Here is a 24,261-nt window from a genome sequence, read left to right as displayed (position 1 = left end):
TTGCCACTCGCGGATTGTTTGTGCTTTGATTTCATGCTGTTCTTCTACACGCGTGGCTTCTTTCTTTCGAATCTAAAGCTGTTTGCGTTAGAAGGTCTATCGGAATCGATCCGCTTATGACTAGCAGCTGTTCTTTGAACCTTCGCCAAAGTCTTACGACTTCGTGGGGGTTTTTTGAGGGCATGAGCCTAAATTGGGTAGTAGCCATAAGTAGTTTCCTTTTGTTGGCTATTGGTTCGCCAATGTTTGTCATCAACCTTGACTCTCAATGCTGAGACAGCTGCAGCATACAAATAGACAAACAATGGAGCGCGTAAATCCTTTTTCTTTTATTTAATAAAAAAGTTATTGAAAAGTAAAAGCGGATGCTTAATTTTGTGCCACCTTGTGTGATCTCAATTATGGAAATTACATAAAAAATTTAAATAATTTAATACTTCTTAATTTATTTCCTCAAAGAGTTGGTTTGATTGAAATAACAAAATACAAGCAGTTCAACAATTTTCAAATAATTCATCCGAGCTCCTCCTTGTGGTGTGCCTTGATGTTTCCGACAAAAAACGGGGGCCTATAATATTAAACCGACTCTGAACGGCAGATGGTTTTTAGCAGGAGCTTTTTCATGGCAGAAATTCACTCGGAGGCTCGCCATTGCCTGCCGAGGGGCGACCGCTATTAGAAACAAATTTCTCTGTCATTTGCTTCGTGTCCGGGATCTCGAACCAAACCGATTGGGATATGACCGCCAAATAATTCATTGCTTTTTTTTTTGTCATATTATTAATGGCTCATAGCTCACTTTGCGCTGTAGAGGATATGCATTTGGAATTACACAGTTAATAAAAAATATTTTTCTATTTAAAATTATTTAACTATTTTTTTAATTTCTTTTGCCAGACACGAAGTTGACATTGATGAAATTCTATTAGAAAAGCAACATGCAAATCACAGTAAGTGAGGGATTTAAATTCAGTATTTAGAGGAAATGTGTACAAGAATCAGATGATGTGATTTAAGCAATAAGCTTCCATAAACTGCGTAGACGCTACAACAAGTAAAGTGATGCAATTATCGACTCAAGTGAATTAAGTGAATAAATAATAAGAATTTTAAATGCATATTTTGAGTAGTTGAACTTTTATAAATAACAACATTTTAAAAAGAAACATTTTTTCTCTATTTTATTTCGTAGTAAAATGTGACCAAAATACGGCTATGGAAGGTTCCAAAATTACAGTTCGATGTTGAAGCACAAATTAACTACTTTATCTATACTAATATTATAAAGAGGAAAACTTTGTTTGTTTGTTTGTTTGTTTGTTTGTTTGTTTGTAACGAATAGGCTCAAAAACTACTGGACCGATTTTAAAAATTCTTTCACCGTTCGAAAACTACATTATCCAAGAGTAACACGGATTACATTTTATTTTGGAAAAAAATAGGGTTCCGTAAGATATTTGGATTTTTCGGACACAAACTGAAAAAAATCTTATATATAATAGGACTATGAATAAGTTCGTGCGGGTTTTTTTCGAAATTTGAAACTTTATTGACGTAAAATGGTTACAAATTTAATATTCAAAATATTGTCCATCGCTTACTACTACTTTTTCCCATCTTTCTGGCAATTCACGGATTCCCTTTGTGAAAAATTCGGTCGGTTTTGCCGCAATCCACGAATCGATCCATTTTTTGACTTCATCGTAATTACGGAAGTGCTGGTCAGCCAGGCCATGTTGCATCGATCGGAAGAGATAGTAATCGGATGGCGCAAGGTCTGGACTAAACGGCGGGTGGGGTAGGACATCCCATTTGAGCGTTTCTAAGTATGTTTTGACCACTTGTGCAACATGTGGCCGAGCATTGTCATGTTGCAAAATAACTTTGTCGTGTCTATCGGCGTATTGCGGCCGTTTTTCTCGCAGTGCTCGGCTCAAACGCATCAATTGTCGTCGGTAGACATCCCCCGTAATCGTTTCATTCGGTTTCAGTAGCTCATAATACACAACACCCAGCTGGTCCCACCAGATACACAGCATAACCTTCAGGCCATGAATATTCTGCGCCGACGTCGATGTTGAAGCATGGCCAGGGTATCCATACGTTGCCCGACGTTTTGGATTGTCGTAATGGACCCACTTTTCATCGCCAGTCACAATTCGATGCAAAAAACCCTTTCTTTTGTGCCGTTGAAGCAGTTGTTCGCATGCCATAAAACGGCGTTCAACGTCTCTTGGCTTCAATTCATACGGCACCCAATGGCCTACCTTTCGGATCATTCCCATGGCTTTTAAACGTTTGGAAATGGTTGATTGATCAACTCCCAAAGTTTTTGCAACCTCTTCTTGCGTTTGAGCCGGATCTTGATCGAGCAATTCCTCCAATTCGGTATCCATGAACTTTGGCGGCGCACCCTCGCGTTCTTCGTCTTCCAAGCCAAAATCACCACTTTTAAAGCGTGCAAACCACTTCTGGCACGTTCGCTCAGATAGAGCATGCTCACCATAAACTTCCACCAAGATACGATGACTTTCGGCTGCTTTTTTCTTCATATTAAAATAATGAAGAAGAATTCCCCGCAAAAACACATTATTTGGCACGAAATTCGACATTTTCAAGTGTGGTAAAAATATTGTTGTTTACGCTTCAAATAAAAAACTTATACTGACGTTTGTGCCTTACGACAGTAGCTCTCCAATGAATGTTTGGAAATGTGGATCGATGGAATAATAATCAAGTTACGCCATCTGTTGTAAAACCGCACGAACTTATTCATAGTCCATTAAAATAAAGTCAACTTTTTGTGTGTGTTCGCTAACCGGCCGTGTCTGCACCGAATTAAACCAAACTTACACACAATGTTAAGAAGGTATTGAAGATGGTTTCCGTATAGCTTGGATACCTATTGGTGGATAGGGCTCGAGATATAGGACAAAACGTGGACCCGGGTAACCTTCGGATGTGTATGTACAATATGGGTATCAAATGGAAGCTGTTGGTGAATGCTTTAGTTCAGAGCATTTCCATCCGCTCCGTGACTAGGGTCTCGAGATAGAGACCAAAACGTGGACCCTAGAATATGTTTGTACAATATGGATATCAAATGAAAGCTGTTGATAAGTGCTTTAATACGGGGTAATTTTCATACCTATTGATGACTAGGGTCTCGAAATATATGCCAAAACGTGGACCCGCCGTGTCTTTGCACCGAATTAAACCAAACTTATGCACATTGTTAAGTAAGTATTGAAAATGGGTTTCGTAAAGTTTGGTTGTAATTCGGAGCACTGGCAAAGGGTACAGCGTTCTTTTGAACCAGCCATAATGTCGCTTACTTTTTTAATGCTTGGGGCGGAACTGAACTGTCAAATTGACAGTGTGAGTTACAATGTGTCAATATTTCTTTCTGATTTGGATGCCATAAGGAAAAAACGTAAGTGCAACATGTAAAAATTGTTTGTGAATTTTTTTGGAGTGGATTTTGGAACAGTGAATAATTTCTTACGAAATTTGAGAATTTAATGTGAAATCCGAATGAAATTATGTGTTCGTGAAAAAACAATTTTTTTCGTTTTTTTTTTTTTTGAAAAATATAAATGGATAATGGTTAAAAAAGCTCCAATGCTTAATAAAACATATAAATTGAAACGAAAAATTCATGGATGATCAGGAAAAAAGACGATTGTTTATTCATATGCGTTGATTTGAAATTTAAAAACAATCTTCTTTTTTCCTGATTTTCAATTTATATTTTATATTTACTCAAAAACAAATAGAAAAACAAAAAATATTGTTTATGCCAAAGCGCTTGAATAAAGAATAAAGAAATAAATATATTAATATGAAAACCATATATTTTCTGTTCTAAACCATATCTATTCTATTTTAGTGTGCCCAGCGAAGGGGGCCGGGTTTGCTAGTGGTTAATAATTTAATTTCAGCAAATAATCTGTACAATTACAATTCCACTTCTTGGTGTACATTTTGCACTTCAGTTTGAAAAATACTTAGTAATGATGATTTATTTTTATTATTCGGTAAAGTAGAAAGCTATGACCATTGTCCACTAGATGTTTATAGTGACTAAAAACTCAAAAATACCATAGGTACATAAATTTAAAGCCTGTGTTAAGCCCTTTCAACACCACTAAGAATAGGATGAAAAGAGCAGGCGGGCAAAAATTTGTGATGTTTAAGGACCCGATACAGTACCAAATGCATTAGCAAATTGGTGGTGTCCATTCTATTAATATAGACGTCCCTGGTAAGCCAGTTGTTAAGAATTTCAATAAAATTATGGACACCGTGGAATCAAACCAACATTTAAGCACTTATTTCATTACTCACGAACTAAAAATTTGCGAGAAAAGCATTTAGATATATTTGCATGTAATATTCTGAAGAAGAAGCTCAGTATATGAAAGCCATACGAATTTACACAAAATGAGCTTTTAGACCGATTAGACGAAATCGACACATTTTTAAAACGAATGTTATCTGGCTATTAAAAGTGGCTTACTCAGTGAGTTACTTAAATGATAGTGAAGTCCGTATGAAAACGTACAATGTTTTTCGTGTGAATCAATGGGAACCATCTACTATGGACTGCTCCTATCGGACTAAATACTCAATTCGGGTCTCTACTGTCAACAACTGACCAGATTGAAGTAGGCTGAAGTGAGTTTAACAAGCCACGCCTGTCGTTCCTTTCTCGTGCTAACCAACGCCAGTTGGAAACTCCAAGTGAGGCCAAGTGCTTCTCCATCTGATCTTTCCAACGTAGAGGAGACCTTCCTCATCCTCTGCTACCACCAGCTGGTACAGCATCCTATACTTTCAGTGCCGGAGTGTTTGTATCCATTCGGACGACATCAACCAATCAATGAAGCCGCTGAATCTTTATTCGCTGATAGTAATTGTCACTAACGTACACAGGTCCAAAAATCTTAGGCATTATCTTTCTCTAAAGCAATTCAAGGGACGCCTCATCGGATATTTTCATCGTCCAAGCTTCTGCGCCATACGATAGCATGGGCATGATGGGAGCCTTATAAAGTTGTACAATAATTTTCTTCGTCAAGAGGACTTTTTCATTTAATTGCGTATTTAGTCGTAAGTAGCAATTCTTGGCCAGAGAGATTCCCCGCTGTATTTTCAGGCTGACATTATTATCGGTTTTAATGCTGGTTCATAGATAAACGAAGTCTATCCAGTTTTATGAGGTATAACCATAATCGATAACTTTGTTGTTGATTTCCCATGCTAATTTCTCTTCTTTAATATCCATTTAATTTCTGATATGAGAATTGATATTCACCGGAGTTAACGAGGTTGAGGTGAGACAAGAGCGTAAAGGCACGAGGCAAGGCGAGAGAATTAAACATATTGACTGAAATTAAAATAGGTGTGGAAGTGTATGCAGCGGAAATGGGCAGAGAGCGGATGTGTGGTAATATCGGCTGCACAAGCTCAGTTATATAAAAAAGCATAACAGCACATACATAAGTACGCGCATAAGCACGTGTGTACATATGTTTACATACATATGTATCTACATACACACGCACAAGTGTACTTGCATATAATTGCACGCGTTGAATTTTAAAAATAAAACTGAATTCAATAACATTCAAACACAATTGAAGAACAAATTAATGAAAAGCGAATATAGCTATGACAACACAGCAATAAGCTAAAAAACAAAAATATATATAAAAAAAATTCATACATTTCAGAGCAGTGAACGGCATATTTATTGATGACAAACAAGTACACAAATCTCTGGTGAGTGGCGAAGCAAAAAGTCAAGTGTGGCTGAGTTTTGTACGAATTAAGAAAAAATGCAAATTCAGCTCTACTAGTCTGTTATATTTATTAGATACAGTGGCGGAAAGGAAAATCAGAACAAGTAGCCGAAATGCACTGAAGAAAATAACCTAAATTAATAACAACTTGAAAGTTGTCTGGGGATGCAAATTTTCTATAAAAACCCAGATATATTTTCAATGAAACGTTAGTAGGACTCATGCAGGAGGTTCGTTATATGGAATATAGTTTTGATCATTAGTAAGAGGTTAGAAGAATGTATTGGCGGAAATAGTACGCATATTATGGGAATTTTTTCAGCGAGACCTTAAAAATAAATAAAAATTGTGAAAAATTTCCTTTGTTGTACAATTACATATTTAGTTTTTTTTTTTGAAATATTCATACAGAAGATTTAATTCTATTGAACATGCTAATAATAGCTATGGAAGTATAGAACATTTGTTTGACATATCAACTTTTGAAAACGGTGCAATTTTTTATAAAAAAACTATATAAAATATCTAAAACAGTTATACGTATTTCCATGTTGAATGCAATTGTTAATATACAGTTAAATTTTCAAGTGAATCGGTCGAGAAGGGCTGCATCAAAATTCAAAATATAAGTATCAGGCCGTACGGGTGCACAATTAGAAATTAAAAGCTTAATTAAGAAACAAATTTACCAATGATAAAAATTATTTATTATTATTTAATTATTTTAGTAACTCTTACAAAGAAGAAGACAAATACGGATTTTATTTATTTTTTTAAATTATTTCCTCTAAATGTTGACTACTACAACGTGCCACTCGCTTACATCGCACAAGTCATGCTGGAACGCCATTAAACTCGTGAACGATATTTTCTTTTAGTGCTGAAATGGTTACTGAGTTTATTTCATGACTTTACTTTTGAGGTATTCCCACTGAGAAAAGTCCAAAGTAGTAAGATCGGGCGACCTGTCTATCCTTGAGATGACCAATAACGGTAGAAAATCGTTCCAGCATTGTCTCGCAGAAATTTTTACGTAAATTGTAATTCTTAGGCTTAAACACTTGCACAATTTCAATTCAGAAGGGGTGAAGTTCTTCCTCAATATTTTATGCACAATAATTTTCGGAAGGCTGACATGGATTATCGTACAAACTTTTAGCGACGAGTTCAGTATTTTCATTTGTTCTCGATGTCTGGCTGGGCCCTAGGGTTCATGGGTGCACACGGCCCTGACCCATGAACGAGCACAAGTAAAGCTCGAATATTGTAATGTGAACAAAATTTGCGATAAGCAGTTACCCACCAACCATTTGAAATACGCTTCGATTACGAACGCATGTTTTTCACCCGTTCACTGCGACGTCGTGACTAAATAACTCGCACGAATAACGAAGCTCAGGCGGTCTCTTATCCACTCATGCGTTCAGCGGCAACTTTAAATTCAAAACGCAGTTCTGCCACTCTATTAAAATTATTCCGTAACTCTGTATTAAAATATTTTTCTGACCTTATTTTTTTTCAGTACGTTATTTTTAAAATATTAGAGCATCTTAAAAGAAAAATCTAATAAGTATTGTACTATTTCACCATATGTACACTCCTGTGTTATACCAGGAATATAGCTGAATTAAAAGAAGAAAAAAGTAAGAGCTATTGGTGTATGACAAGCCTTTATTAAAGCCAATTTTATAACTTTATAAACGCGATTATTGGGAATTAAACAAAATACACTCCGGACCATAAGTGTCACTGAAAGAAATGTAAAGCATCCTAGGCCTAAAGTGCATCGAGCAACAACTGACACTTTCTAAAGCACTGACTGTGTAAAATTCGCACTATGCTGCACTAGTCCAAAACCTGTGAGTTTGAGCGTGCAGTCATGCATGCAAATGATCGGCTGTATGTGGGCTTTGACGGATTTTGACATGCCAACATGCAACCATGAGAAGCTGTAGACACATTTGTCAAGCGCTAGACGCACGTTGCTTATGAATAACAGTAGCAGCAGCATATCACCAACAACGAAATATGCATGTGGTAGTGTCTGTAGATTGAAAAAGAAATGAAATTGTGGACGTTATTGGCAAAATGCTTCAAATGGCAAACACATAAAAATTCGCATTAAAAAAAAATCGAGAGAGAGAGAGACGAAAATTTTAAAAAATTAAAAAATATACATATAAATGTATAAGTGACAAGCGCTAAAAATATATGCAAACAAGGCATAAAAGTTAAAAAAGTAAAAAGTCGAATTTGTTTTAAGCATTAGTAATACCAAATTAACACCGGAAATAGGGGCTATGAAAAAATTTGTTTTGACTTTCATTCAGCGATGCTTTGCTTTTTGACAAAATGATTGTGTTCGGTTTTTGTTTACATCAGTAACTATAGTTCATAGAATGATGTTTTTTAAGCCCCAATACAATCCAATAAACTCCCTCGACTCGACAGTTGCACAACCAGTCTCTTCTGTGGCTCTAATGATAAGGGTAGCAAACGTTCCTCGTGACAATCAGTTCATCGTGGAACATTTCAGTTTATTGTTAGTCAGGTGCGAAGCACTTGGCTTGACTTGATGTACGCAACTGGACAGTAGGAGAAAGAAATGACTGGCGCGTTTTCTTAAACTCGGCCAAATTCGCGTAAGCTGTTATTGCGCCAATCTGATATTCAATTTATATGAATTCCTTTCCGTTTGGTAATCTCTATTCCAATCATTTAATTCAATATTTTTTAAATTTAATTTATTTCTCATTTCATTTCAATCAATTTTTTATCTTATATTATTTTATTTTCTTTTTGAAGTGAAACTTCTTATTGAAGTGAAACTTCTTAGGCGTCGATGGACGAGCGAGAATGGAGAGTAAAATTTCAAGGTCATGCAACGTTTTCGGCATTTTTGTTCCGCGATGTCAATTTTGTCTATTTGTATTCTCTGCAAATGTTGTGAATTTATTTAGATATATATTCTTTCTCTCTCTCTCTCTCTTTCATTTTCTCTCGGGTCTCTCCCTATTTCTTCGTCTACCTTCAAAGTTTAACTTCTGTTATGTGTACTACGCTATATGCACTTTTTTTCATTTACTTTCTTTTATATAATATTTAAGGTTTTTAATTTTACTGCATATCATTTGTTTAATTTTTTTTTATTGTTTTTTACGTTATTTTATATTAATTTTCTGTTTTTTATTCTTTTTGTACACATTATTTTGTTTTATTTTTCCATTAGTTTTAATTTAATTTTTTTTATTTATTTTTTACCCTTTTTTACCCTTTTTTATTTAATAGGTTTTCATATTTTATGTGCTTTATTTATTTTAACTTTCTTTTACTTTATTGGATTTGTTGTTTGTTTTCATTACATTTTTGTATTATCATTTTATTTCTCCATTTTATTTTATTAATTTTTCATATTTAATTTTATTTCATTTAATTTTTTAGTAATTGTTTGATTGTTTTTGTTTCAGTAAGCATCGCCGGCGACGGTCAATTCCATTGCTTCTTTCATTTTTACTTGTGCGTATGTAGATGTGGCAGCGTGTGTTAGATGTCTAAATTCCAATCACTTCAATTGGGTAACAATAATGTACATATGTATGTACGTACTTGTATGCGGATGTGTGTATACTTTTTAGTGCGCGCATGCGTAGCGAATTTAAATTGTCTAGCTTCGTATGCATGGAATTTACTCGCCAGTACAAACAATGCGACCTATTCCCTATTCCAACACACAAATATTTTTATGTGAGTCGCGCATACTCACTCACTTTAAAAGAGTATTTTTATTAATAATGTATGTATGTATGTACTGTCCATTACGTCTCTTCGAGCCTAAAGTGAGTTCTTCGGTTTCTATTTTCCTAATCTTGCTGTTCACTTTTTTCCTAGCCGCTAAAATAATTCGTGGTTATACATAGATGTCAATGTGCTAAATTGCTATACAAGTTTTATAGAATTATCAGGCAATTGATATTCACCTTGAGCCAGCCATTCCTGACTTTATGACGATGCGTGACTGTTCGAGCTACTAAAGTAAAAATTGCATTGAATAGCGAATTCGAATTAATTTTCAAAATTTTAGTAATGGGAGATTTAATGATTTTAATGCACGTCTACTTACATTTATTTCATTATATTGTTCTCATCGTGTACATCTTTTACCAACTGTTTGACGTAGCGTATCCTCCTTTTTTTCTCTATATCTTTAGGAAAACCCCCATAGTTACGCTCAAGCCATTATACTACGGCATTTAAAAAATGTTAAGAGCGTTTAATGCTTCATTTTCATTCACGCGCCTATATCGCTAAATCCTGATTAGACTTATGAGACATATGGCAGATATGAGCCGTTATTAGATAGACGAAGGCAGCACGTGACTAGCACGGTGGAAATAATGCAGAGGTGGTGGTATTCGCAAGCCGCTGTCCTACTCTCAGTGAATTCGACAGACTCACTTGATTTGCTGACGTATTAATTTAATATTTGTATTCTTTATATTCTTTTTATTGCTGCATTCTTTTTCATTGTTATTGTTATTCACGAGTAAATTTCCCCTACAACACCGTTCTCTTTCTTCTTTATTTACTGTTATGTCACAACTAGAATTACTGCCACGGTTGTCGCAATCTTGGAATCTATAATCATTATTGACCATGATTCAATTATAGAAGGTTAGGTAAGTAAGCAGCTTTGTCGCTCCCTCTTGACAAATCGGCTCCCTTATTTGAAAACATGTTGTTTCTTTACAAATATATGTACATGTTTTATGAAAAAACTTTTAAATTGTAGTAAAAATTAAACTTTTGGTGCAAATTATATGGTCGGCAACACTGTTTCCACTTTGACGCTTTGCCTTGTTATTATTCGTTGAAAATCATTTATCTGTTTGTAAACGTTCAAGTAAGTATAATAATAAAAGCTAATTATTTTGTAAATTAATGCCGTTTTTCACTATTTAGGTCGATTATGTCTTACATATGGTGGTAGTCGATTATTTGGAGTCGGCTTTCTGCTGGAGAAAACCACCGGCTTGTGAATTTTCATACACGTAAGCCCAGATCAGACATTTGTAAAAATTCTTATTAAAGTTTTTCAGTCATAGGTTTTTAGAACAGCGTTTTTACAAATATAATAGTGACTACCTTACATACAATACATAAACTACAGTTAGTAAGTTCTGTTAGAATATTTGATATTAAATTTTTTTTTTAAGTTTTTGTTTATAGGACTTCACAGACGAGCAAGTGCAGCGGAAGGTGTGTGTTGAAAAGCTAGGTGGCACAACTATTGCGGTTTTTAGAAACAAAGACAAGTATGCGCGTATTTTTACCATTATCACATGTAGTTCTACGGACAATTTCATAGATGACATTGAGCGTGCTGTGTATGATGGTGCAAATACCTAGTTAAGTGTTTGACATGTGACGGCCTAGTGCTGCTACCACTGAAATCAAATTTGACTTCCGAACTGGCTGTCCACGTCGATATCTTATCCGGTCTAGAACAATATGCAGTGCGTAGATGCATGCGCAACACCTACACGAGCAAGTCCTCGCACTTTACGTCTACAATTACACGTAAGTTGTAGTGATACATATATTTGTGAGTTAACAATTTTTAAGATTTTTGGTTTACAGGGTTTTATTTCTGCCCGAACAAGTGCAGCGTTCCAACACCTTTACGAGCAAGTGCACCCACTCTCCTTATATTTCCGCTCCGATTCATTGCTGCAACGCGTTGCATTGATCAACGTAAATTTACAAACAATCACAATTACTAAAATTAGATTATATTAGCAACATATGTATGTATGTATAAAATTTTTCGATGTTTTAGTTTTACACCATACGAATGCATTTTCCTAACTCTTACTAATATTTTTAGACTATAAACTAGGAAATTTGTAATTTTTGTTGCAAACAATTTTAACTCTTCTAACTCCAATTTTTTTCTTATGTTTGAAAATGATCGACTGAACCTCTGCTTTCGCGATGTCTTTACGGTAACATATGTATGTATGTATATGTATTGTTATGCACGAAATACGAAATTAAACTTTCTGTTTTATCTCATTCCTGTCGTTTAAGTATATTTTGACCTTTGGTGTATTATAGGACGTGTAGTATTATGGAATTTTGTGGCAAATATTCTTGTAACAAATTTAACACATTATATTCCTTTATTATGACTATTTTTTGTTCTTTCGCACAAAATAGATACAAATCTATTGCGAGATTGGATTCTTAAAATGTTCCTCGGAAATATTCCTGGTTATTTTTAACGTATCATGGCAACCAAAACTGTATCAAATTCAATGGTTTAACAAGTTCAAGCTCTCAATGCATAATATAACATATAAAGGATGCTAAAAGTCAGTATTTATTTCAAGAACAAAAGTTTGTAAAAACAGTTATGAAACGTACATTTACGTTCGTACGATACTGAAATGAGCAAATTTGCCACATCTCTTATGTATTTATAAGAGTGAACTAATTTTCCAAAATATTTTTGTTTACTAGCAGCATTTCCTTTTTAATGTAATGAAAGTACTCCTTTAGAGACTCCATATTTTTACTTTTGTCTCGTTTCACATCTAACTAATATTTGTTTTACAACTACGAACTAACATAAAACATATACATACATAAGTAACATGACATAGTTCTGCGTGCTCTTGTGTTAGATAAACATCGAAAATATTCTAAATAAATATTACATTTGCTGAAAGAAAAAACTAAAATTTTTCTGTTGTTTTGTTTTAATGTAGATTAAATAACCAATATTTTTGTTTTCCTCTTATTACAGGACTAATTAGGTACTTTACATACTTTTTCACTACTTTTAGGCAAGAAGGGGAAAACATTTTTCCCTCTTTCCCCATCCTTCGTAAATAAAAAAAAAAAAATAAATAATTGGCGTGTACACTTCTGTTAGGTGTTTGGCCGAGCTCCTCCTCCTATTTGTGGTGTGCGTCTTCATGTTGTTCCACAAATGGAGGGACCTACAGTTTCAAGCCGACTCCGAACGGCAGATATTTTTATGAGGAGCTTTTTCATGGCAGAAATACACTCGGAGGTTTGCCATTGCCTGCCGAGGGGCGACCGCTATTAAAAAAAATGTTTTTATTAATTTTGCTTTCACCGAGATTCGAACCAACGACCTCTCTGTGAATTCTGAATGGTAATCACGCACCAACCCATTCGGCTACGGCGGCCGCCTTCGTAAATGCAGCCCTAAAATAAGGGAGTGTCAAAGCGCCCTTGCCATTACTTACCTAACCTTCTATAATTGAATCATGATTATTGACTAGGTTAAAGAAAGTGGTAGACGGAGGGGGTGGAGGGAAAGTAGGGATTTTATGAAAGAGAGCAGGGAAGAGAAAAGGAGAGAGAGTGCTTTAATTACTCTTTTACGTGTTTAGCTCGTTGAGCTCAGAGCTGAGTCTATATGGTTTGAAAGCATTTGTTGGTCAGTCATGCGGCTTGAGACAAAACTATTAAGGTGATGCTGTATGATACACCCCATATATATATATATATACAATATAATTGGCGCGTACACCCTTTTGGGTGTTTGGTTGAGCTCCTCCTCCTATTTGTGGTGCGCGTCTTGATGTTGTTCCACAAATGGAGGGACCTACAGTTTTAAGCCGACTCCGAACGGCAGATAGTTTTTATGAGGAGCGTTTTCATGGCAGAAATACACTCGGAGGTTTGCCATTTTTTGCCGAGGGGCGACCGCTATTAGAAAATTTTTTTTTCTTAATTTTGGTGTTTCACCGAGATTGGAACCTGTGTTCTCTCTGTGATTTTCGAATGGTAGTCATGCACCAACCCATTCGGCTACGGCGGACACCCCATATAGAACTTATAAATTGGAAGAGTGTTGCACCGTGACGACTCCCTCGGTGGTTATTCCTCTTATTGCGAAGATGATATAGAAATGAGCATAGTTAGGCGCTAGCAATATGCGTAAAGGGTGATCCATTTAGATGTTTTTAAATTGAAATATATTAGAACAACGAAATTCAAATTGATTGGGCAATTTATTATTTTTGGGATCCCTACAAAATGCTGTATATCAAAATTCTTTTCGTACGAAATACTGTAAATTAACGTAACAAAATTCTGCAGTGACAACGTATTACAAAATTCTGTAAAAACAAAATTCTGTACTGTCTTAAAAAAATTCTGTATTGACAAAATTGTGTATTGACGAAATTCTGTACTGACGAAATTCTGTATTAACAAAGTTCTGTATTGAAAAAATTTTGTGTTGACAAAAGTCAACGAAAAAAGGAGTTCTACGCAAAAATACGGTGGATTGCGTAGCCGGAGTCGGACTGATGAGGGTTATTTTTTTGAAGCGCGGCCGAAGGCCGCCCACGCGAAAAGGAGTTCTTCGCAAAAATACGGTGGATTGCATAGCCGGAGTTGGACAGTTGGACTGATGAGGGTTATTTTTTTGAAGCGCGGCCGAAGGCCGCCCACGCGAAAAGTAATTCTACGCAAAAATACGGTGGATTGCGTAGCCGGAGTTAGACTGATGAGGGTTATTTTCTTGAAGCGCGGCCGAAGGCCGCCCACGCAAAAAAAAGTTCTACCCAAAAATACGGTGGATTCTATCGAAACTGAAGAAAAAAAATGCGCACTTTTTTTATAAAATTTGTTGAATTTCTTATCATTTCCTTACAGCATTTCGTCAATACAGAATTTTGTCAATACAAAATTTCGTCAATACAGAATTTCGTCAATACAGCATTTCGGTAATACAGAATATTTTTTACAGAATTTTGAAATACAGAATTTCGTATACAGAATTCTATAATACAGAATCCTGAAATACAGAATTTTGTATACAGCATTTTGTAAACAGAATATTGTATCATACAGCATTACGTACCCAACCCATTATTTTTGTGTCAAATGTTGGCCGCAACTACGCGACTGCGCCGTGATTCGGCCATCCGTAGACGCCGATTTTGAATGGCTCGCTGGAGGACTTCGGTCGGTATATCGTGAATAACTTTAATAATGTTGGCTTGTAATGCCCTAATCGGAACTGGTTTATCCACAAAGCATTTAGACTTTCCATACCCCCACAAATAAAAGTCCAAAAGTCGATTGGTCCGAGCCGAGAGATAAATTTCACACCGAAACGACGACGCAGTAAATCCATTGTTGGAACCAAATGTGAAGATCACGGGCTTGTGGCTTTGTGGAATAATGGAGTGGTCGTTTATTATGGCGCGATGGTGTTTGCCCCTTCACTGTTACATTGGTGCCAACCTCGTCTCTAAAGAAATATGGGCAATTGATTCCTCCAGTCCATAGGCCGTACCAAACGGTTGTTTTCATTGGATGTGATGACTCTTCTTGAATGGCTTCGGATTACTCTTCAGTCCAAATACGGCAATTTTGCTTATTCACGTAGCCATTAAGGCGATTTGAATCACCCTTTATTACTTCATTAACCAGTTGAGAGTTGTAGGTTTGTGTCAGGCAAATAAAATAATAAGCAAATAGTACAAAGTGCAACTGAGCGTTGCATACTTACAGACAAGAGAAATATTAAGCAGATTGGCTTAAACAGATTAGTTGTTTAATTTTACCGAAAACTGAGATCGAAGGAGGCCGAGATGCGTCTGTAAGCAAATAAGGCGGCTAGTTTTTGAGGTGGCTGTAATAAAATTCAAGTTTTTTAATTTGACAGTGGCACATCGAATATTATTTTCACCTCTTTAATCGATTCGTCGCAGACTTTAAGCAAAGCAGTTTCCACATAGTGAAAAAAGAAATTCATCGGAATAATGAATTCTCACTTTAGAATCTAATTTCCATGAAAAATGTTTACTAACTCCGCTAGAAGTTGGCTTCCAATGCGATGAATCAATTTTCGTCTTAAGATAAATGCGCTCGTGCTTCTTGAAAGGGCTTCCACCTTGTAATTTTAACCAAATTTCACACTGCTCTGCTAAGTTAATTTACATCAAATAACTCTAGGATACAAAATAAAAACACAAAAAAATGTGTGCGTATAAATAAAAATGATTACATAATTATCCCAAAGTACTGGCATGGCATGTAAATAAGTTTCTACCTAGCAAATATTACTTGACAAACAGTGCATTGTTGAGTGGCGGCGCATGCGCCTGAGCACACGCCCCAGCGCCAGTATGTCATGCCAACCAATTTGTGCCGCAGATCACACATACTCGCATACAAATATTTGCACTTGTGCAGTGACTTGCATGCTTACCTAACTGTTTATTATAAATGACGAAAAACAAATAAGATTGTGGCCAAAAATTGCAACAGTTTGCGCTGAAGGACAACCGAGTGCTGCCCTACATAGTTGATACCACATTTCGCTACCGACAGTCACGTTCGTCCGTTATGCCAACACTAATTACCAGTAATAAGTAAATATCTGCACACATACATATACACAGATTCTCGAAGTGTCTACCTTTATGAATAAATATTTGTGCACTTGCACACTTTTTCAATTATGGCATTTACGTCAAAAGCTGCTCTTGCAATAAATCGTTGGCGCTGCTCGCATTGTTGCTGCATTGCTACATTATACAAAATTGTGCAAAAAAGGCGATTAAGCTAGCAATGGCAGCAAATATCAAAAATGTCACAATGTTTTGCATACAATGGAATTTTTATCCGCACGGGAGTTGCCACCTGCTGCGCACGTCACTCAAATGTATAATTGCTTAAAAATTATAATTATAAAAACATTATTAAATTCTTTTGTTCAATGTATGTAGGTATATTCAATTGTAGAGCGGCCGATGGGGATGGAAGTGAGAGGTAAAGCGGGTGAGAATGAATAGAAAATAGTTTCCAATAGCAGAACGGTTCCACTGTCGAAGGGCACAATATTTAAGGTTCCGTACCAATTAGAGGAAATTCAATAAAATAATTTATTTAAGTGCTATATTTTAATCTATCTTCGGCGAGTTTGTTTTTAAATAGGGGCTTTTGACAGACTACTGTCGAACTAAATACATAATATTTTCAGTATTTATCGACATTTCATCATGAAGTTCAAAGTTCACAATTCGTACAATTGCAAGTGTACTGTGAAAAGTGGTCATCGCAAAATTGCTATACAGGGTTGCCAATATTCGACGGACCCATCTGGCAACCATGTATCTTTTGACAGAGACATCAGATCGCTTAAAGACATACCGCGTTGGAAGCGTCAGTCCAAGCAGATTTTTACCATGGAACAGTACACGCCACAAGAGCGCTCCCAAATTGTTGAAATTTACATTCAACAAAAGAAGTCAATTGTGAAAACTCAACGTGCGTATAAAAAACTAAATAATGCGAAAAGTGCGCCTTCTAAGAACACCATTAAACGCTTGTACGAACGGTTTTCGACTGGTGATGCTCTTTCTAATCCAAAGAGGCCAAATCAAAACCGACCAACGCCAATGGCGAAAAGTATCGCGCCATGATAGACGATCACTCCATTATGCCGCAAATTGAAGCCCGTGAAGTTCACATTTGGTTCCAACAAGGCGGGGCTACTTGTCATACAGCCCGTGAAACAAAGGATTTACTGGGTCGTCGTTTCGGTGTGAAGTTTATCTCTCGGCTCGGACCAATCGGCTTTTGGACTTTTATTTGTGGGGGTATGGAAAGTCTAAATGCTTTGTGGATAAACCAGTTTCGATTGTGGCATTACAAGCCAACATTATTAAAGTTATTCACGAGATACCGACCGAAGTCCTCCAGCGAGCCATTCAAAATTGATTACTACGGATGGCCGAATAAATGTCATGCATGATTAAATAAAAAAAAATATAAATAATTGGCGCGTACACTTCTGTTAGGTGCTTGGCCGAGCTCCTCCTCCTATTTGTGGTGTGCGTCTTGATGTTGTTCCACAAATGGAGGGACCTACAGTTTCAAGCCTACTCCGAACGGCAGATATTTTTATGAGGAGCTTTTTCATGGCAGAAATACACTCGGAGGCTTGCCATTGCCTGCCGAGGGGCGACCACTATTAGAAAAATGTTTTTATTAATTTTGCTTTTACCGAGATTCGAACCAACGATCTCTCTGTGAGTTCCGAATGGTAATCACGCATCAACCCATTCGGCTACGGCGGCCAACTTGCATGATTACTATACATGATTACTATACACAAAAATAATAAATACATGCATGATTACTATACACAAAAATAATAAAGATTGCCCAATCAATTTGAATTTTCCTTGTTTTAGTTCAATTGAAAGTCCAATACCTCTAAATTAATCACCTTTAAATATGTACATTGCCCGTGTTGTTTTTGTTCTAGTGCTGCCACTTGCTTAATGTGCCTGGGTATGTGATAAAAAATAATATCGAGTAGAGTGCATGATTACTATTGAACGTGAAGGGATGCCATCTTCAGTACATTTTGGTGAACAAAGCGAGGTATTTTCAACTTGAGTGGATTGCATACTCTCAGCTGAATGTCGTGAGCTATAAAACAAATACCACTTGCCTCGTATGACTATACATATGTATGTCTAGTGGCTGTTTTTTAACTTTATTCTTAAATCCTCTTCATTCATTTTACTCTGAGCAATACTTTAAAAGCTTCACCAGACTAAATTTACATTTCTGTTACTAATCTTTCTTACTGTGGCGCAGTATTGACTGTATGTAGTGATATATTTTGTTTTAATTTCTGCTCAAGTTGTGTGGGTAATCCGTTTGCTGAGATTTCAAATCAGTTAAGATTCTTGTTTTTATTAAAAACGTTGTGTCACATGCATATTAATGTCTAATTTCTAAATATGAGTAGCCTATGCAAGCTGGCACAAAATTAATCACATCAGAAGATTTATAAATTTTGCAAATGGCGTCGTACGCCAATCGTATTTGACACTTGTGGACCAGATAGCTGCAGTATACAAACATACATACAAGGAGCGGATGGCGTAGACCTCAAAATAAAGATTTCCATGACTCCAGATCATTTTATTTTATTTTTGTAGTAAAAAAGTTATTCAATGGTTATTCGGATGGTTAATTGTGCGCCACACTGTATTATTAGCCGATAGCTAATAAAGCAATTAAAACAAGTATAAAAAAATGTCGAGACAATCTGTGTAAAAAAATCAAACCAACGATTATTTTAATTTTCTTGTTGCATACCCTTAAATATGATTGTTTTTTCTCTTCTGCGTTATATTTATACACTAAGGTGATATGAGAAAAAAATGAAAAATATTAGAATTGCAAAATCGTATGCATTATTTAACAATAATTTATAACTAATAGCAGAGAATAAATTCCGTTAAATACCCTGAGAAACGTGACCATTTATATTTGCGTCTATTCGTGTAAGTTATATTTTATTTACCTATGTATGTACGACAAACACTAACAATTTTTTATATTTGTCTATAAATATATGATTTTAAGTATGTGCATTATGTGGACCACAAATAGGCAAACAATTATAACAATCGGTTGAAACTCATTTCGCCATGCGTTGTGACAATTTTCATTTCACATTGTTTGTCCGCCGAGTAAGCGTACCACGCGGAAAAGAAAATAATTGCCATGGTCTTTAATGATCTTCTCATTCTTCATCTGTTGATTCTTCAATAAATTTTTCCTCTCAAGCGTACACTTAGAAATTTCAAAAGAAATAACAAAAATCTTCAACTTCAAGAAAACGAAAATTTTTGTCAATCTTCAATCTGCTGTAAATCAAGCTACACACCTGTCGATTTGCTGAAATTTCAACCGATTCTTACCCCTCATCTACACCTTTTACAATCACATTTTCAACGCTCTGGCTTTCGTTTCCCCCTTTATCAAAGAAAACCCGTGGACCACACAAAAAACAGCAAAAGAGTGTTTCGGTGTGAAATGTCATCTTGTCAACGAACATAAACTTTAAATTGTTTGATCGATATTTTTCGAGATATCGATCACTACAGCCATTTACCGAGAAAATAATGGATTTCTTTTCCGAACTTTTTTTGTAATTTTTTATAATATGTTATGTTTTTTTTTTTAATATCTTGTAAGCGGAAATAATGCAAGTCTTATATACCAATTTTGCTTTTTTATCAGTAAAAATATTGGATTTTTAAGAAATCATTGCTTGCCTATTACTTGGGCTCTCTAAAATGTTCGGTTCGGTATCGGTTGGGCTCCGTCTGAAATCGACCGAAATTCGGTTAAGCCTAAAAACCAATGCTCGCTCGTTCTCTATGTCTTTAAAACTGTTACACCTCCTTAGCATCTAACTTCCTATTCAAATTTAGAAGCACATTTGACATACGCGTAAGCAGTAACATCCAAACATTCAAACCCCTCGGGTCAAAATTATTGCGAATTAGTATCATTGATTACGTAGAATTTCCATCGAAGTGAGAATAAACAAGTTTTATGATTTAGTGAGCAGAACGCCGCCAATTTTGTATTGAATTCCATTCACCCCCAGGCCGTAAGATATAAAATAATAGAAATACCAGCCTTACATACATAGACCCCTCTACCGCTAGTCTGTCTTCTGCCTCCGCTATTCTTAACAATTCTAATTTATTTTATTATTCATTCGTATTTTCAACCTTTGTTTATCCTCCTTTAAGCTTAATTTAGTTTGATGAAGACTGTGGAATTTGTTTGCAGATTCTCGAATTGTAAATTAAATAAACAGAACTTCATTTGCTTTGTCCAGAGATGATTTTTCTTTCTGTTCTTGTTTTTGGTGGCATACACTTTTAGCACATCATTGTAAAAAAAGTATTGCCGACGTTTTGTTTGTTAAGAATAATTGAATATTTGGTAATTTCCTGAGTCAGTACACAGCCACACAAAATGAATCAAATAAAGCAATGCAAATTTTTTCGATACTCAAAAGTGCCGTCTGAACTATTCAAAAAAAAAAAAAACTCTGAAGCTGATGACAAGAATTTTTTAAACTCGAGAGGGGATGCTGGTAAATTGTTTATTTTGAACGATAAAAAAATCAAGCACGTAAATTAACCGCATTTGCTTGGGACTGTAAAAACTAATAGCTCTATTAGTCAAGACTTAATTTAGGTAAGGTCTGTAATGGTTAACTTAACTTGAGAAACTCATGGGCCCCTATAAATAGGTCCCTACATTTTGAAATTCAAAATCGACAACAACATAACGACTGGAATTGATCAAAGAATACTTGCCCCGAACCAACGCTATTTTGGGTTACAAAGGCACTTGCAACCTCGCATTCTTGGTAGGCCAGCAAAAATAAATATTTATCGTAGTGTTATCGAAGCAGATGGCATCGGTAAGAAGCTGGAGAGTGGGGCACTTCTACTTTAGAGCCCAGGAACTTTGGGTTTACTCCTTTGGCGACTGATCAATGCGCACCCCTGCTTAGCCCGAGCGGAACATTCTCCAAATACATTCCTTCAAGGGAAGAGTGGGCGAAGTGCAGTATTTGGGGGTAGAGATCGACGAACCTGTTCACCAAATGGCTCGAAATTATATGAAATGGTTGATGCAGGAATATAAGGAGTTCCCCATCAGACTCAAGTTCATGCTACTGAACCACTGCAGTTTATTCTAAGCAGATTAATTTCCATCACATCCGAATACTTTGAAACAAGACTCATTTGGATGCCTGGTCATACCGATATTGCAGGAAACTGCGAAGCAGATGAGCTGGCTAGACAGGGGACCTGAGAGGTAGTTAACCCACAAAACGAGAGCGTTGACATCTCGTTGACCGCCTGCGGTCTCTTTCTGGATGGGTGGGCTTCGCGTCAACTCAGCGAGCGCTGGGCAAGTACACAAACTTATAAGGTTGCGAAATCATTCTGGCCACATGTGGATTGGAGGCGCTAGAAAGACTTTCTGAGGTTAACAAAATCTAAGCTCCCGAATTTCATGCCCTTATAGAACATTTACAGAACAGAATATGCATGCTGTGCGGCTCGGCATTACTCCGAGTCCTTTTTGCGTAAGTTGTGCGAAGGATGAGGTGGAATCATCTCAGCACTTTCTCCTTAACTGCCTTTTCGCAGGGCTAAGATTTAAGTATCTTGGCACTCATCTCTTTGCTACGCTTGCTGATATAGAAAACCTAATAAACTTCATTAGTAGTACGAAGCGGCTAACACCACCAAATACACATCCCATACCCATCCTCGACAGAACCAGTTTCTTGAAATTTTTTCATCAGCCTCTGCATTGTCTACTCATTCGGGCGATTATTTCCATAAAAAAATCACGTATCTTGCAATATGTTGTTTTTAAAGATCCACAATTTTTATAATAACTTTCAACAATAACTACTACGCTATAAAACTACTTAGCAGAACACAAATATCAGACTGTGCAATTATGGCCGGTGTATCTACTTATAGATTATGGCCTAGGGAGGCTCTTAATGCACATGTAATTCCGATAGATCTCCATATCAAGAAGATGGGTACTATGAGTACATTTAGGTTAAATGAAGCGGGTCGCTGGAGAGAAAAAAAGTGATGGTCGTGTCAGTCTATTATTGTGACTCAGATCACCTCGGAGAGGACTAATTACATCTTCCCATCGGTGGCATAGGAGTTTTGCCACCCACTTTCCATCTCGGTAGGAATGGAGTAAGGAATTTTTACTAAACAACTTCGATACTACACAGATGGCTCCAAAATGGATTGTGGTGTTGGAGCTGGTATACGAGTATATTCTCATAGACTTAAAATTGAAAACTCTGAGCGTCTTCCCAATTTTCCCAATACTTGCAATGTCTTCCAGGCGCAAGTATTGGCAATAAACAAAGCTTGTAGGCTACTAACCGCAGTATTCTCTTTTAAGGGCAATATCGCTATTCTTTCGGATAGCCCAGCTGTGCTGGACTCAGTTACAACAACCTCTAAACTAGTGGGCCAAGCAGAAAAAGCCCTACCATCTTCCATCTTGAGGGTAAACCTTAAAGCTACCTTAATCTAGGTCCTGGGGCATCGGAACATTAAAGCAAACGACAAAGCGGACGAACTGGCAAGTAGGAGATCTGTCATGAATAACATTCTTGTAGAATCGGTATTCACACCACTGGGTGCCATCAAGAATGCAATCTTCTCAAAATATCTACGAATCGCAGAATGCAAATGGCGAGACCAGACGACATGTAAAGTTAGCAGAACGTTATGGCCCACCTACAACCACAAACAAATATCAATACTGACAAATATGAAACGAAGGGATGTCTGCAGACTCACGGCAGTCATAACTGGGTTTTGGTCTGTCTCACAACACACACCGTCGCAGTTGTAAAAAACTGGAGAAAAAGGAAACGATTCTCCATTTCCTTTACGAAGCCTTATGGAAGGAGAGAATGTCAACCCTGGGCAAGATACTGTTCGAGAGTCTCGAGCAACTATCTGGCTCAGACGTCAACAACCTAAAAAGGTTCTTAAACTGCACATATTTGATATAGATATGCTGTAAATAACCACAAGTTGGTAGCGAGGATGTGGCAACAAAATGGTGCGGAAGCGTTAGTTGAATTCTGGATGAACCACCACTTTATCGAACCAATCATCTATCTACTTGACAAATGTCAAAGGTGCCACTACTGACATCTAGGCGCCACTTTTGAAAGGTACTTTACATATTTGTCATATTTGACATTTGTGTATTAGACAGCTGCACTACGCAAACTGATAAGTGGTCGAAATAAAGATTTCCATCATTAAATATGATTTATTTTGTTATTTAATAAAAAGGTTATTTAAAAACAAAGTTTATGATTAATTTTTCACCACCTTGTACTTATGTAAATAGCTTCATATTCATTACTTTGAAATCCAACAGAATAACTACTCGAAAAACCATATTTGATAAAATGTGCACTTAGTGTCTAAACAGCAACTCATCGAATATATTCTTGTCCGTTTCAAAGCGTTCACAATACATTAATTTGATTGCACTCGGCAACTTTGTCAACACCTAATAATCGTAATTACCGTTATGCACTTAATACTACTAAGCCTCACTCTAAGTATCAAGCGTTACTCTGAGCTGAAGCACGCAATGCAAAAATTCACTTACATTGTCCTCAGTTTTTGATTTGTGGGCAATTTTCATGCAATTACCGCCTCAAAATAATAAATGTTGTTGATAGTTTTGATTTTTATAATAATTTCCGACGGGCGGCGTTTTACTCCACTATTTTCATTATTTGTCATTATTTGTATTTTTTTGTTGTTGTTAAAATCTGAGCTATGACTTTTTATAATTGCTATTATTCGTTTACAACTTCCTGTGTTGCTGTCAAGCATGCAACTCCATCTAAAATTACATGGAAAATTCTAAATTCACTCAAAAATAGTCATAACTGAAAGGCGCGTTTATATAATTTTTGTAGCTACTTGTGTATGTGTGTATGTATGAATGTGTGTGCATGTAATGTCCAACGCAATTTTGTATGTTTTTTTGGTGA

General features: G+C 36.2%; 1 protein-coding gene and 1 long non-coding RNA gene across 6 annotated transcripts in view; one reads left to right on the top strand and one right to left on the bottom strand.

The window, feature by feature from the left end:
• LOC128861866 (uncharacterized) overlaps positions 1-24,261 on the bottom strand; it is a 210,558-nt gene that overhangs the window by 69,783 nt on the left and 116,514 nt on the right. The gene's annotated exons all lie outside the window — the stretch shown is intronic.
• On the top strand, positions 10,791-11,161 carry LOC128861918 (uncharacterized). Its single transcript, XR_008454408.1, has 3 exons — positions 10,791-10,852; positions 10,907-10,974; positions 11,031-11,161. It is a non-coding gene; the product is annotated as an uncharacterized LOC128861918 (long non-coding RNA).

Source organism: Anastrepha ludens, chromosome 2 (assembly GCF_028408465.1).
Source record: "Anastrepha ludens isolate Willacy chromosome 2, idAnaLude1.1, whole genome shotgun sequence".
NCBI lineage: Eukaryota > Metazoa > Arthropoda > Insecta > Diptera > Tephritidae > Anastrepha > Anastrepha ludens.
Note: the sequence above shows the minus strand (reverse complement) of the source record. Positions and strands in the feature narration are given on the sequence as shown.